Below are 18,101 nucleotides of genomic sequence, written 5' to 3'. Positions count from 1 at the left end.
TTCGATTAATCACCAAATTGGCAAACAAGAGCTGAAGATTGAGAAGAGAGAGTCACGAAGGTGAAGAAGAGAAGAAGTGAAGAAGAGAAGAAGAAGCGTGAGGGAGAGAGAGAGACTCATATTTTGTTTAAAAGACTTTTGGATCAGTAAACTTATTAGGCCCATTTCTATTAATGGGTTTAATGGTTTATAAGCCTTAGGTTAAAACTAAGTAGAGTATATATATGTGGTGTAATGTGTATAATGTGATCTTATCCAAAAAGTTTAAGAAAAAAGGGAACTTTTAAGTGGCTAAACGAACAATACGGTCAAAGAAAACGGATCTTTTTTTTTTCTATCAGAAGAACCAATCAAATAATTTTTTTTATTATATCCTTTCCTCAAATCGTTCTATTTCATCTTAAGTAATTCATAACCCTAATTCCTGTTGAATCCTAATACAGTAGCTAGTTATTTGTCTTAAGTAATTCGATTACCCTTGTGATTGCAGGACGTAGATCGTATTCAACTGGAAAAAAATGGTCTAAATGGTCATCTAAGAAGTCGTCTCCTAAGCTTGGTAAAACAAAACACTTGCTCAGTCACATTGAAGAAAACCAAAATATTATATATGATCTCTAATGCTTACTTTATCTTCAGCTAAAACTGAAGATGAGAAAGTACCTCCTCCTGAAAAAGATACTCATGTTGTATCCAACTCTGGAGTCTTTGGGTCATCATCCATTGCTGATGGTATAGTCTTAATAAATTAAATAAAAGTGAATTATCTTTTGCATTTGATCTATTTGTTTTCAATTTAATTAGTTGATTTCTTGGGGAAAACTAGGTTTTAATTGGGGGATTGGAAATATGATGGGACACAGATTTTTTGAAGCCATTTTTGGTCCTCGTACCGTTAGACAAGAAATAGTAGTACCAGCTGAAAAGGTTAAAGAAGTTGCTATTGTTTCTGCCGAGGATGATAACGATAAATTCAAGGACTATACTGAAACATGCGGTATCAGCTAAAATGCATTTCAAGACGTAAGACTCACAAAAACCCATCATTTTTAGTATTACTATACGTATAATCTTTTTTGATGGAGTCTTTCTTAATTAATTGTTGGATCATTTACAAAATTCTTTGTTTAATGTATTTGATTTCTTGATGATATTGCAGTGTTTGAATGTTGAAGGGAACAATCTAAGAAAATGCCACTTCTTCATGGATTCGCTGTTCGAGTGCAGGAGGAATTCGAGTTCCTTCAACTTCTAAGTTCGTCTTTCTTTATTAGTGTTTTCTCGAACAAAACATGAACCAAGAAACACACTCTTATTTGGTTTATGATGTTTGCTAGCTTTTTCTTGGATGATTAATCTCCAAGTCTATGAATTATATCGTATGTTTCGGATTTAAAATAAAGTCTTTATTTTGTGCCTTGACACGAAATTTTTCATTGGTTTCAATGATCCAACCAGAAAACAAATATGTTCAGATTTATCCTAGAAGTCCAGTGAAAATATTACTCGATAATATGGTAATTATGAGTGGTTTTGGGCTTCGGCTAAAGTAGAAAAACTCAGTAAACCAAAATTAGGTCGTGACTTTTGCGTGGGCCTGTTTTGATACGGCCCATACTGATTGGATTTCGGCCATAACGCATTCATAGTTAAATAAATTAATTTTTAACTATCAGCTTAAAAGACAAGAATCGTATATAATAAAAACAGAGAGATAGGTAGGTACATTCGTGAAACTTCATTTATATTTGTTAAATTACAAGTTACAACTGATTCATTACACTAAAAATTCGAAAGTCATGAATAGAGAAACTAACAATTAAATATTGTAAATAAATAAAATTACAAAATCAACTAGGAAAAATCCAAAGAAAAATAGAGAAGAAGCAGTCACCACTAGAAAATGAATAATTCAAGAAATTTCGATATTACATCTGTTTTAGTAATATGTTGAGCATTATGTTTGTGTGAGCTTTTGTTAGAAAATATGTTTTGAGACTTCTCTTTATGTGTTTGTGCGCGTGACTTATATATATATGCTTATGTAAGGAATTGTGTTCTAAACGATGTGCTTGTGTGTAAAATTTATTTAGAATTATGATTTTGATGTTTTGTATTTTCTTGTGATTATGTACGTGCAATGTTTTGTTTGCGATTTTGATGCTTGTTATTTATTTTGTGTTATTATATTATAATTTTGGTTTTTTGTTATGTCATTTGTGTTTTGTTGGTATTAGTGATAATTTGATGATGTTTTTGGCTAATAAAATTTTCAAGAAACAAATTCCTGTTGCAAATAATAGAAGTATTAAAAATGATAGAGAGAATATAAGACTTAAATTTGTTATTCCTCTAAATCTTAGATAAATTGCTACGTTTTATTTCATTTAGAGTCCTCTGATTTTCGAACTTCATCAAGTTCTTCTAAAGACCATGATTGATCATCACGGAAAATAAAATAAAGAAAGAATAAGAAACTAGGAGACAAATCTTGAACATACATGTCAATCACTTACTTTTGTTGAGAGCTGATCCATCATCGAATGGCATTTTGATGGAATGTATTTGTCGGTGAAGACTCAACGACTCATATAGGCATAAAAGAAACCATCGTTATAAAGTACGAGAAAATGATTTTTCGCATCAATATAATATGAAATTCAACAGAGAAAAACAAATAAATAGTGTATAAAGTGATGAGAGATATGTTATCCATAATTAGACATTTAGCTTTGATATTCAATTATGATAGTCAGATTTAACCATCCATACCAAACAATAATCATCCTGAAAGGAGGAACACCGACCAGCATCATCACTTAGTATTGATTCATTGTAATGTTAAAATTTTTGACTGAAAAATGTACTAATCTAGTTCAACATGGAGTTGATTAAGAAAATAAATTGATGTGTGACTTTTAACCTTATGGTCTGAGGTTTGATTCCTCCTTCCAACAATTACAATTTACTTTTTCAAAAGAAAAAAAAAATTGATGTGATCATCTAGTATATAAGTAAACGATGACCAAAGACTATAATTTCTAAATTATATTAACAACAAGAAGATAAAAGAACTTATACAATTTTTTTTGTTTGTCACGGACTATTGGTTTAGTCTATTTATAATTAAAAGTTCAAGAAATGGAAAAGCTTAAAATCATTTGGAAATAATTTAATTTGGAATATAGTTTAAAACTTTAAGTAAATGATTGAATCAAATGCATTACCCTCCAAAACTAAGGGGGAAGGTGTATTCAAAATTTCAAACAAATGTTTTAAGTGATTTTAGTTTTTATATGATTTTAATTATTTTAGAGAAGTTGATATGATTTATTATAAAAAAAATTCAAATCTCAGCTAAAACAATATATTTAGATTTATATATTTTTAACTAAAGAAATCCTTTCAAATCCTTAAAAAAAAAAAAATCAAATACATAAACTGTTGTTCATAATCGTGGATTTCATAGATTTTTAAAAATCAATAATGGAATAATATAGAATCTATACTAGTATTTTTGCAGCAATTTTTGACAAAAAAAAATCATTTTGGAAACAATTAGCATTCAATGCATTGACTTTAATATTATAGATAAGATTTAAAAAAATATAGAAATCTTTCTACCTCATTTAAACATAAATATATGATTCCCTTTCATTTTAATTTGAATTTATATTTAAATTATCTTGAATTATTCTATAATATATTTAGTTAATAAAAATTGCGATTTTTTTGGCATATGATGTAATATTTTTTTTTTAAACGGACATATATTACTCAATAGACGAATAAAAAATACGGGTACAACAATATCCTACATCGCCTAAAAAATTGGGCAATGGTTCAGAGTCATATTATAAAATAGACTAGAATGATTCATAATACAAATGAGTAGAAAGATTGATTTATCAGGCATTCAAACTTAAAAAACTTTTATTTGGTTTATTCCGGTTCTTTATTTTAATGATTTTTAAAAAGTTAAATATTATAAATATTTAAAACTCTTAAAAAGTTAAATATTATAAATATTTATATTTTTTAAAAAGTTAAACTTTATAAAATATTCAAATATTAATAATATTTAAACGTTTGTGAAGTTTCAAATATTATAAATATTTCAACTTTTAAAAAGTTAGAAGATCTTTAAAATATTAATAATATATTTAAACTTTTACGAAACTTCAAATATGAGAAATACTCGACCGTTTTAAGAATTCTAAGTATTATAAATATTTAAACTTTATAAGAGCGCCAATCTTATATGGTTAAAATCTTAATAAATAACATATCACATAATCTAACATTTATAATACAAAACAATAAATATTAAAAATTAAGATGATATTGAAACGACCCGACCCGTTTTTTTTAAATAAATAAATAATAAATCAAATAATAAATAAACTACAACTAGTGGTCTCATATCCACTATCCACCTAACCACAATCACAACCAACAACGGAAATAACCAATACCAATATCCAATAATACTCCAATAATTATAACATAACAATATCTAAAAATCAACCAACAGGAATCATAGAACCAGCAACCTAGCAATGTTTCTAATGATCCAACTCTAGCAACCTAGCAATGCCAGACAACAATCAATCGAGTACCTAGAACATCCTCCTCTTCATTGCCTTGATTCCATGATCACATTTTGCCTTTACCTGCACCACAAACACAAATTGCAATGTATGAGTATTTTATAAACACTCAGTAAGGCAATCCTACCATCTACTGGGTCATACACACAAGCAATAGAGATATCTCTAACCATCAACCAACAATCAACAATCAACAATAACAAACCAGGACTCTGCGTCGACCGACACCAGTTGGGGTTGTATCGACCGACGCATGATATGCATCGACCGATGCAAGGTTCACTTGCATCAACCGACGCTCCCATTGCATCGACCGATGCATGCTCGACATAGCACGAAAATCCTAGGTTTTACACTTCGTCCTCGCACTTGCATCGACCGACGTACAAAGTGCATCGAACGATGCACTTTCTGAGCATCGTTTTATCCCGAAGCTTCTCGCCGGATCTTCGTTCCTAAGTTTATGAACCTTAAACAAGCAAGAACACACTCCTAGGAAGCTCCTACAACGATCTCAGCTACAGATCTTTACAGGAAACGCCTCCAAACACCAGAAATCACCAAGAACACTCAAGAACACTTAGGGAACTTTTTCTCTCTTTTCTTTTCTCTCAAAAGCGGCTAAACACGACTAATGAGACAAACTCGAGTTAAGGGTTTTCCTAACCCAAAACGCAGCGTTTAACTTAAACTTATCCGCAGAAAACCAACCTTGCATCGACCGATGCAACCCCTAAACTGGGATTTTGGTTCGCGGATGTTACAAATATAGTGCGAGTTAAAATATCTCGGGACGAAGTTATATAGCGGGACTAGTTTTGTCGACATTTATATACATTTAAAATATCATTAATTTGGTGTTACACGGGCAAAAACATCATTTTATTATTTTGTTAACACATAACATTATCGGTATCAATGAATAAACATATCTAATTAAATTGATTAAATAAATATTATGTAAGAAATAAATTATATTGCAGTATTATATGGTTTAATCTTTAAACCATAAAATTAGCAATTATTATATAATTATAACATATTTAACCAACAAATACAATTTATAATTTAAATATTTTAGTTATAAATAATTTGCTCTGGGATCCTAATCTAGTTTATAATATTTTTACAAATCACTTAAGATATTAAACTGAATACACCACTCTAGTGTCTCGTGATTGGCGGAGGGAGGGTTACACTTGAATGGTTTAATAGGTAGATCACAATTACATATATTAATGAGAAATTCATCAAAATACCACTTTTAAAGTTTTTTTTTAATAAAAATATCAAATTTTAAGTTTTTTTCTAAAAATACCAAAAACACAAAAAAAAAATTGATTTTTAAGGATGTATAATTTATTTTCTAGGTTTGGTTGACAATTTTAGATTTATGATATAGTTTTTAGGAGGTAGGGGTTTGTGTTTAGGATTTAAAGTTTAATTTTGAATATTAAAAATTTAGGGGGTGTTATTGGATTCTAATATATAAGTACCTAGGATTTAACCCGCGGTACACCCCGTGACAATATTTTTAATTTTAAAATTTTAAAATTTATATTGTATTTATTTGTTATTTTATTATTGTTTTATTAATTTTAAAAATATAAAATTTTACAGGTATTTGATATAAGTATTCAAAGTATAGGATTTTTTTAGTCTTTTCAAGGTTTTAACCCGTGTGGTATATGTATAGTCTAGTAATAAATTTATCTCCTGATACACATCTAAAAGTGTTTTTAAAAAAAAAACAATTCCACTTAACTCCCTATATGGGATTAATGCCAACCCGTCTCACCAAAATCAAAATAAGTTTTTGCGAAAAAATAATAATCAAAATAAGTTTTTGCGTAAAAAAAAATAATCAAAATAATCAAACATATCGTGTAACCATGTCTTTTTTGACTGATGTGTGGATTTTCATTCTCTGAAATGATTAAAGCAGTATAGTAAGATTCATGTGAATAATAAAAGAGAATAATGAAAATTATGTTTTTGTGTGATTCTTACAGTGCCAAGATCAGCTCCAGGTTTCCGCAGTGCTGCTTGTGTATCTCTCAAAAAACCAAATGTTGCCGCCATTTCTCTTTTAGATATGAGGTTGTAGGTTTTGGTTATAGATGTTTTGTATAGTTTTTGAAGTTGATATTTATATATATCTAAATATGCTTGATGAGGAAGGAGTCTTTTATCGAGACCAATAAAAGCGAAATTTAATTGTATTCCGTTTTTAATTGTTTATATTATTACCAAACAATATTCAGTTTCTAAATAAAATATATACTGAATTAAAAGTATGTTTTCTTGCTAAAGTTAAATATTTGTGAATATTGGTTTTCAAATCATTCTAAAATTAGAATTTCGGTTTAGGAAATTTATTAATGTTAATATAATTATGGAGATTGTAAACTTTTGTTATGGAAAATCTGTTGTATGTCATTTAAATTTGAGAGATTCTAGCATCCATAAAAATAGTTTTGGAGATTTAATGAGTTAAAACTTTAATGGATAGAGTTGTTTTTGAAAAAATTGGAATGTATAGATGTTGTTAAGATTTTATGGCAATAATGTAACAAATGTTGGTCAATTTAAGAAAGTTTAGTATCTGAGTTTCTCTGCAATGTTATTTATGGAATTGTTTTAGGGGTTAATGTTGTAAATAAAACAAATTAAATAACCAAAACTTCAAGATCATAACACAAAATGTACTTCAAATATAATAATATAGATTTTAAAGACAATGGTTGTTTAAAATTGAATAAATGGGTTGAACAAAATTGGGTTGAATAATATTCAACTCATTCATCTCCAAAATAGTGGTTGAACAAGTTGAAAACTTTTGCTGTAGGATTAGTTTATCTTTCCAACTTTTTAAGTTGAACGGGCTGAATAATTTTTTCCAACCTGTTCAACCTTTTCAATGCAAATGTTGAAAATTGGTTGAATAATTTTTTTCAACCTGTTTAATCTCTTCAACCTTGCAACCATTTGCACCCTCAACAAAATCATGAAAAGTGAATAAGTGAAAGATTTTTAAGGATTGCGACAGAGTATTTTATAATTTTGTTGATTAGTTTTCTAAAATCTTGTAAAATGCTCCAAACAATCCCTGTATTTTTTTATACTTTTCATGACTTTATTTTGTGAATAAAGTGTATAAAATCATGAACCAATAACATAATAATTGAATTCATTAACAATCCTAGATTCTTTTATTTTAATTGAATAACACAAAACTTTTAATGATTTTATAAAAGTCTGAATCCAATAACTCAGATTTGTTAAAATTTTAAATGATTTTTTACAAACCACATACTAATAACACCAAACTTTAGCATAGTTTAACAAAATTTTGATCTAAAAACAACAGATCCTACATAACAATTAAATTCTTTAAAACTCTATTCAAATCTCAAACCAATAATCCCTTCTTAGTTTAATTTTGTGGTATTTTTGGGAGGAAAATATTTTAGTAGTATTTTAGAAAAATAAAACAAAATAGTATTTTTGAAAAAAAAACTTATTTTAGTGGTATTTATGAGAATAGCCTATATTAATTATTAGGATTATAAAGAATATTACTTTAAGAAAGAAAAAATTAACACAAATCTTTACCATGGGTACAAGGAATAATATATACTAGTTTCTTTTAATAAGAAAATGCTACATCATGCTTAATCTAATTGATACGTCCGAAACATCCCTAATACATAGGTTCACCCCTAATTCTAATCTTAACTATCGTAAACTATAGTTCTAAAACATTGTGTTTTGCTCATACCACCAAACGTGATAAGTGCAAAGTATCACTTTATAGCGTAAGAGAAAGAAGTTGGCAAATATATTGATGATTAGTTCTACGCAAAATCGAGGTTGTTTTATATTATTTTATTGAACTGAAAGCTACATTTAGAGCCTTTGCCTAATTACAGAAACGAAACCCATAAAATTTGGTCAGCTGTTGACTTGGCCAAATGTGTAAGTTACAAATTCATATCCCTTAATACTTTGATCAGAAAGTGACAAACAAAGAGATAAAGATAAAGTGTGAGAGTTTCAAGATAGAAGTGTTGTTGACTCGTTATATCACATTCTTAACCTTTATACGTTTATCTCTTGTCTATTTTGAAAATCTTTTTAATTTAGCTAACAGGTAGAAAAGCTAAAAATAATGCATGAACTTTATTTGATCATATGATCATTTCTTTCTTTTGCTAATACGTACATCTACAATTTTTCATTTCCTACCGGCCATAACTTTATTTGTTACCTATATAAATCTGATAATGTGTTTTCAATTTTTTTTTTTAAGATCGTTAAAGCAAATAGGTTTTGAATACATATTGTTGTCTTCGGATAATGCGTTTTAAGAGATAATTATGAAACTGCGTTTTAAAAGTTAGTTACTTTTTACTATAGCAAAGAATATTTACGAAAATATAAATGTAGTGTTATGTATATATAAATGTCGTGATACTTGTCGTGTTATGAAGAAATGTCGTGATACTTGCACTTATGAGTTTATTGATACTAACTTTTATACACAAACTAGATTAGGACCCACCCGATGTGCGGGTTTAGAGTTTTTAAAATAAAATTACATTTAATAAAATAAATAAAATAAATCTTTTTAGTAAGTAAAAACTATCTATATAAATAAATTGATACACGGAGTTGTCCAATATGATATTTGGTGTAAAGGGTGCGACTCTGCGGTTGAGACTATTAATCATGTTTTCTTTGAATACCCTCGCTCGTGTGAAGTTTGGGATTTATCTCCGACTTTGGTCACGTTAGAGGGTTTTCCAAATGAGTTAGTGTACTCGAATTTGGATTTGTTTTCTAGAAGGGTGCCTCTCAACAAGGTGATCCTGATCAAATTTTCTTCAATTACCATGGATTTTATGGGCAATCTGGATGGCCGTATATAAAAAAGTTTTTCAAGGTTTAGAGATCGAGGCAAATGATATAATTGCTCAGGTTTTGGACGATACGTTAGCCTTGGAAGAGGCGCTCTCTTTTATGGCAGTCATGTAAACTTCATCTCCGTCTTCGGATGTCCAGGTTTCTTCACTTGGTTGTCAGATTGATGGTTCTTGGAAAGCAACCAATGTGCATTCAAGATTGGGCTGGTGGTGTTGCGTTGGTGAGGAGCGAACCTTGTTGTTGGGGGCCAAGTGTCTAATACGGAGCCCTTCCCCCTGATATTCGGAGTTAAAAGCGTTGTTGTGAATCATGGAGCGGATACATGTTGTAGGGATCGCTTGTCAACATTTCGAGACTGATTGTGCTGTGTTACTCACTATTGTGCAATCCCTGAAGATTGGCCGTCCTTCTCTAACATGTTTGATGAGTTTAACTCGCTGGAGTCCTTCCTACTATTCTATATCTCTTGGATCCCGCGTGAGTCAAATACGAAGACAGATTGTCTTGCCCGTGCTTCGCGTTCTCTTATCTCTGAAGTTTCTTTTGTAAACTCCTTCCCTCTAGCTTGGACAACTAACCGAGGAATTTCCTTTTAATTTATTGTTTGGTTGAAAAAAAAGAAGTAAATAGATACATTTTTAGTTAAAGAAAATAGTTGTAGATGAGTTCAAAGTTATTAAAATAAATTTAAATTTAACAAAGAATATATATTTAATTATTTTCATAAGTAAAAACAATTTATAAAAATAAAGAGATAAACTTTTAGTTATAAAAAATAGTTGTTTTTTTTTGCTATAATACACTAATGTATATCCATTTACAAATCTACTATATACATTACCACTAAAAGTGTATTTGTACACACAAATATATTTTACTGTTAAAATATATTCTTTAGTCTTTACTACTACCAACAAATTGTCTTTATGAACACATTAAATAACATATTATATGTCTCTTCACTTTAACATTTTTATAGTTACAAAAACGCATACATTAATATTACATACTCATATCTTATATATTACAATAGCACTCTTTTTGAATAAATTATTTGATTGGTGAAAAAAAATATGAGACGATCTATTTTTTTTCTTACTTCAACCATATTTTTCTTTATGTAAAGGTGAGTATTTACATTTTTTTAGAAACAGTAAATAATTGTATATTTTCACAATCATTTTTTTATCTTATATAAAAAGTAATCCTTTTTCTTGTAAACTTAAAATTAAAATAAATAAACTATATTATAATTTTGAATTTTATGATATATATATATATAATTTCCTTATAATGATATTTTTTAAATTTTAAAGCTGTTTAGATTTTCAAATTTTCTTATAATTACCTTTTAATATTTTTAAAACTGTTAATATTTTTGTTTTACATTTGGAGAATTGCAAAGTTTTTTTTTCTTTAAAATATTTTAAATAAAATTATGTTTTCTTTTATCTATTTTACCTTTATATAAAACCTTTTTATGGTAGATTTTGAATTTTTACATTTCTATTTTTAAAAAATATTAATAAATTTAGAATTAACATGTCTCAACATCTGAATAATACAATTGATACGTGTCACAATCTTATTAATGAATATCTTTGACATCAAGCTTTATATAATTAATGAGTAACTTTGACATCAATCTTTATATAACAAGATAGCAATTCTCATTACTAAAGTAAGTAGAGAGATTTATTAAGGAAAAAATATGTACCTTTCTAACAACATAGTTAGAGTAACCCTTCTGAGAATGAGTGTAGTAGGAGTATGAACATCCGTTTTTCAATTTTTTTGGATATAGCCAATTATATCTGTATGGGAAAAAACACATTAATTTAAATATATATTAATAAAATTTGAAAATTTAAAATAAAAAATATTTATGATCAGAGACTTTGTAGTTCTTGTTGCAAACTTGAACATTAAAGTTACAAATTTCAATAAGACTTCCTTCACATAACCGATCTCCAAACTTTTCAATAAGAGAATGATGTACGGAGCCTTGAATAGTATTTTTCGTATTGGAAGTAATTAAAATTTTAGATTAATTAATTAATTAATAAAGAAATAAAAATTTTGGTTCAAAAGTAAAAAATTACCTTCTCATCAAGTAGGAGAAAATTTATTCCAATGAGCTCATTGTTTTTTTAAAAAAATTCTTGCTTCCCACTTTCTTGTAAGACGTACTATCGTTCGACGATAAGAACGCTTTCTGTTTAGTTGATCTAGTTTTATATAATCTATGTTGTTATCTTAAATTTGTGTATTTTTTTTATGCTACATGTCTTGTAAATTAATAGAAATAACAATAACAAAGTGAGAAATTTGTTAATCCCAAAAAAACTGAAACGACCCGACCCGTTTTTTTTTTAGTACTAATAATATAATTAAATACTCCATAATATTTAATTACAACCCAAACAATAAATCAATAACAAATTAACATGCACAGTGGAAGACAAATCAAACCAACTCCAATTCAATTTAAATACAATACCAATCATAACCAATATAAACCAGCAACCTAACATGTTTCTAAACCAGGTTCCTACAACACAAACACTAAAACCGACATCACAAAACCGAGACCCTAGATCATCCTCCTCCTCATCGCCATGATTCCACGTTGCACATTACCTGCACCACAAACACAATGAGATGCGTGAGTATTACCAGAAATACCCATTGAGACGATCCTCCCATCTACAAGCTATACACACAAGCAAATCAAGAGTACAACCACAAATAAAACATAGAAAAACAGTCATTGAACATGTCACCCAATATCACATTCACCACACCTACATATCATCACACAAAACAAGTCATACAACCCACTCACTTAGATAAGCTTATGGTCACGCACTCACCTTGTCAAAATGATTATAACAACGAATACAACAAGTTGAGACGTTCCTAACGTCTGAAACAGCCCAGCAACGCCCTACAACAAGCCACACAACTAAAAACGACTTACAGCAAAACTGGACAGAAACATCAGAAAAGAACAATCTCAAAGACGAAACCCTAAAATCAAAATCAACCGTTAACTATCAAATCCCTCCAATGCAAAATCTAATCCTAGATGTCACAAAGCTTCCCACAAAATTTTAGCACGATCAGATTTCAGATGAAACCGCAATCGATCCCGAAACACCCGCTGGTCTCCATCTGCGACTGAGAAGAAACACCGTACGAAACTGCTGATATCTCCTAAAATATTAACTCAAATTCACTTCTGTAAAAAGTAGAGTGTACGAAAATCTCTTAGCTACAACCATACCAAAAATCAATACCTTTCGAAATGATTTGAGCAGTCGGATCCTCCTTCTCCCAAACCCTGACGATTCTGTTCCTTTTGCTTTGAACACCAAAAATCTAGTTTACTCTCCCTTCTCCTCTTCTCACACGTTAATGAGCACTTCTTCTCTTTATTTTCTTTTAGTCATTCACGACAATAATAAGAAGGAGGCGTCCTCTTATTAACAAAAAAGGTTTTTAGTTTAATTATAATAAACCATGATTTAATTAGATTAAACCAAGATTTATTTAAACCAGAATTAATTAAATCATTCTTTGATTTAATTAATAAATCGACCAGCTTAGTAAATTAACCGCAAATTAAACCGATTTCACTCCAATTTTCGATATAAACTTCCATATTTCATATTTTTCGGGGCACGGGCGTTACAAAAACCTTAGTTATTATGCATAAGAAACTTTGTTAATACTTCAAAGTCAAAAATTGCATGGTATGCATTATGAAATTGAGAAACAAAACAAAATTCAAAAAAAAAACTGTGAAAACATGTGGTAATATCTAGGAATCTTTTTATATAGTTGTTTCGATTAGACAACAAACAAATTACCTTCAAGAATTATTCAAGAACAATGATGTGTCAAACAAAAGGTTAATAAAAAAACAAAGAAGAAAATTTTACCAAGAACAACAAAGCTAGTAGAAAATATTTTGCTTGGTGTAATATATGTATTTACAATCCTTTTCCTTTTAAGATTAACAAATTTTTTTAATATAATAAGATTACAATTATCTTATGCTTCGTTTTACCAAGCTTGAAAATTGTGATTTCTGATCGTTAAAATTGACACGTGTCACGATCTGATGAGTTACTAACTTGGATATTTAATCGTTAAAACTAACACGTGTCGCGATCTAGTGAGTTTTTAACTTTGAGAACCAAGCTTTATATAATAAGATGTTATTTTATGAAATTTTATTTAATTGTATAAGTATTATAATAAAGGATATTTAATTTCATAATATAGAATATAATTATTACCACACTTGTTTGACGTTTTATTCCGGAGACATCTTCATTTTTGTTTTAGAGCGTGATTATCTTGATTGTTATCAATACATCCTCTAGTAGATGGATTGGCATCAAAAATATCTTCAATTATCCTTTTTTTGTAAGATTCCCTTTAAATATATATGTGGTTAAATTTAATGGGTTGGAAAATTAAAAAGGAAAAAAAAAAGTTGAATTTTGTTACCATTTTCTTAGTTGCATAGTTGAAAGCTAGGGTCCCTATATTTTGTAAAATAATATTAGTCAATGATGAAAAAATATGTATGTGATTGTGAAGCTGAATATGAGTTTTATATTTACTTATTGATTTATTTTGTTGACCCATGCATGCCTCTAGTGTAGCTAGTTTCAGCCGCATATGAGGTTCATCTCTAAGTGCCTTCTCCATCATAACAATCTGATCATTGTTCATAATAATTATATTTCTTTTGTTGGGTGACTTTTCATTTTTTCACAGTTTCAATTTCCATCTCTAGTGCTCATGTTTAAAAATTCTAATTGAGTTTGATACATTGGAATGACCTCTTCCTCTCTCTATATATATGACAAAAATATGAGAGACTACATATCTTAATATTTAAATTATTTTTTCTTTAGGATTAGGCAAAAAATTCAATATAACATAGGATTGTTTTGTATAAATATAATTATTGTAAAAGGATTTTATTTATGAACTACATGTATCTTTATCGTAAAGTTATCTTTATAATTTATTTTATGATTAGTAATTTTTTTATTTCTTGATTTTTTTAAAAGATTTGTTCTTTTAAAATTGGAAATTTGTGTAAAATTGACATTTGTCATGATCTGGTGAGTTAGTAAATTTTGAAATTGATAGATGTCACGATATGTTGAGTTAGTAAGATTTTTTCTTTTAAAATTATAAATTTGTGTAAAATTGACACTTGTCACGATCTGATGAGTTAGTAACTTTTGAAATTGACATGTGTCACGATCTTATGAGTTAGTAACTTTTGAAACCATACTTTATATAATAAGATATGCACTATAATTTATAGAGCACATGGTGGTATAATGTTAACACAAAACATGAATAGATCTAATTGAATATGTAGCTATGTATTAACGTATATAGTAATTAAGAGAGACTATATAGTTTGTGTTTACATCGTACTATATTAATTGAGAAGTACAAATATGAAACTAACCTTATAAAAAATTACATTATCATGTCATTGGTCTTAAGACAAATGTTTATTTTTTCAATAAAAGTAAAAATATAATTTAATATTAGACTAATAAAATCTTTTAAATAATTATTAGTTTCAAAATAATTTATTTTCTCTATCTAATTAATTATATGGACGAAAATTACTAATTAAATTTTAAAAAAATTATAAACCAATCAGAATTTTAAAAACTAAGATTTTATATATAAGTATACAATATAATTATTTTTAATAACTATATTTTAAAATTTTTGTTTAGATTTTCAATTATGATTCTCCTATCATCTTTCTTTTATTTCATTTACAAATTGTTTTGAATTATCATATAAAACTTATGATTAATAATTATGTAGAATTTTTTCTGTATATGTTGTGATTTGAATTTTTTAAAACAAACACATATTACTCATTCTATGAAGAAAAAAATATGTTTAATGTTCCACATTGGTAGGTTGGTAAAACTAAATTTTATGTTGATGATAAATTAATAAATTTTATTTGCTCACAATTATAATATTATAATTAATATTTTAAAATATTTCACAAAATAATGATGTAAATACAACAAACCAACAATATAAAACTTTAATATACATCAAAAAAAATAAAATATATAATATTCTAAAATAACTACTATTCTAAAAGCTGTATGCAAATTTACCAAATAATTTCAATACAAAAATAAATAATATTTCAAACAAAATAATTTTTATAAATAAATATAACAATAATTTTTAGAAAAACATGTTGACCCGTGCTGTATACAGCACGGAATATCTCCTAGTATATATATATAGAATGAGACATATATATGCATGCTAACACGAAAATGTATTTGTTTAAATCTAGTGTTATCAAATTCTAATGTTATGTTGGGTATCTTTTAACCCCAACAAGTACTAAGACGACGACAAGCCATGAAAAGTATTTCAAATTCGTTAAAAGAATTCAAGTTGTTTTTAGAATCATTTAAAATATACTCAACTGAAAACATATATATATATATATACTCAACTGATGATGCGCAATTTAAAGGTATACGTTGGCTCGTTAAACCCATTCATGAACAAAACATATATGAGCGATAGTGTCAGATAGAAATTGACAGAGAATGAAAACTCATGATTGGCCCAAAGAGAGTGGTCTATAAAACTATTCCAAGATTCACAGAAATTATAAATCACTCGCCAAAAAGTACCTTTCTCTAATTTAATAAAATACATTCTGATAACACTGTAATTCTGTAAATAACAAGAGCCACGAACTGCGAGAATATCAATTCCACTGGACATCAGAAAAAAAATACATATAAAAATTCAGTGAACATAACTGATCGTATATTTTGATATCAAGAACTAAAAAAACCTATCGTATCTTTATATGCAGCTGCCAATGAACTTATTTCCATCAATAATGTGTACATTATATATTCTCGTGAACACAATTTTATAGCTCTTTCACTTCATCTCACTTTTATAGAATTAAAAAATGTCTCCACACTTTCACTTTAGTAACTTTTCTTAAGTTGTCACTAAAACTCGACAGACCAACCAGGACGAATAGTAACGATTATAACCGTAAATTGTATGCTTTCGTAAAGTTTCGCATTTTCATACCTACGCATGTAGATGTATTCCCTGCGTTTGAGCTAATCGAGAGTTCTATTTACGGCCTTAAGACCGCCGCATGCCACGGACAGATTGTGTGAGTTATAACGTGGCGATTGCAAAATAAGTTTTGTCGGGTAGTGAGGACTGAAGAAAATGGTCCCACTACCACGTTAATTATGATTAACTAAATTTGTATTTTCAGAAGCCGAACCATTGGACGGTGAGGATAGATTGAGTAGAGAGAATTAATTATGATTAACTAAATTTGTATTTTCAGAAGTTAAAAATATATAAAACAACAAGAGGCAGATAAGATATTGAGGAAGAGGTGGTGGTTTGGATTCTGTTGCATGCTTGCTTCAAGTGCGTACGTATGGCTCTTACCTTTGCGACAGAATAGTTGACTTTTCTCGACTTGTCGGGTTCTTCCAAATCCTCAAGCATATTTTACGGGTGTATACGAAAATTTTAATATGTGTGGTTGGTTTATAATTTACTCTTTTTTCTGTTATTCGGATTTCTTTAAAACAAAAATTATTCCGCTTAAGATATTTTTGGATTCGATATTTAGGTATTTTGATTGATAAGTTATAGCCTTATAGGTGTACTGTATTTTAGATTAAGTTATCTTTTAAAAAGAGAGATTATTTTCTCTCTAGTACTTCATATTAAAAAAAAATTGATCTATGTTTATTTTATTATAAATAAAGATTTTATCATTTATAACGAACTAAAGCTAATTTTATGTAATATTTGAAAACATATCATCCATTGTAATAAGATGGATGAAACCAATAATATAAATGCGATATGTGTTAGTGGCGTATCTGGATAAAAATAGAAGCAATACATATTATCCTATCCAAAAATCGCGAGTATTACTGATTTGTTTCCTCAATATAAGAAACTTTAAACAATTTCAAAGTTTTGTGATTTTTTTTTAGTTGCATAATTCAGGATGAACTGTAAATACGTAGATATTTACTTTTCTTATCTGTTTGTCATTAGCTTAGGATTCTCTCCAACTTACTAATTATTTTATAAGGATTCTATACCTCTCTTCTGAGCTATATATAATAACATTGATGAATGGAATGAAAAGGCAACAGAATCATCTCTATTTTCAGTTATATACTAGCTAGTTGATAAGAAAAATAATTATCAAGGAAAAATAATGGAGTACTTTTAACAAACAAAAAAATGGAATAGTCGTCAAACTATAAAATTATGCAAAAACTATGACCCAGTTATAGTTCAAGAATCAACAGATGATGTTAAAAAAATATGTAAAATGTTTAAACAAGTGTGAAAATTCTAAATAAAAAACAGGGTGAATTAGCTAGATAGCCAAAATTGGGAATGTAATTAAGAATATAGTACATTAAATTTAGATATTAGGTGAGTAACCAAAAGGCAAAGAAAAATTATCAT

General features: G+C 28.2%; 1 long non-coding RNA gene across 1 annotated transcript; it reads left to right on the top strand.

Moving 5' to 3' along the window:
* LOC104704776 lies at positions 658-1,405 on the top strand. The gene is made up of 3 exons (XR_002032730.1): positions 658-732; positions 827-1,023; positions 1,160-1,405. It is a non-coding gene; the product is annotated as an uncharacterized LOC104704776 (long non-coding RNA).

The sequence above is a fragment of the Camelina sativa genome, chromosome 7, assembly GCF_000633955.1.
Source record: "Camelina sativa cultivar DH55 chromosome 7, Cs, whole genome shotgun sequence".
Taxonomy (NCBI): domain Eukaryota; kingdom Viridiplantae; phylum Streptophyta; class Magnoliopsida; order Brassicales; family Brassicaceae; genus Camelina; species Camelina sativa.
Note: the sequence above shows the minus strand (reverse complement) of the source record. Positions and strands in the feature narration are given on the sequence as shown.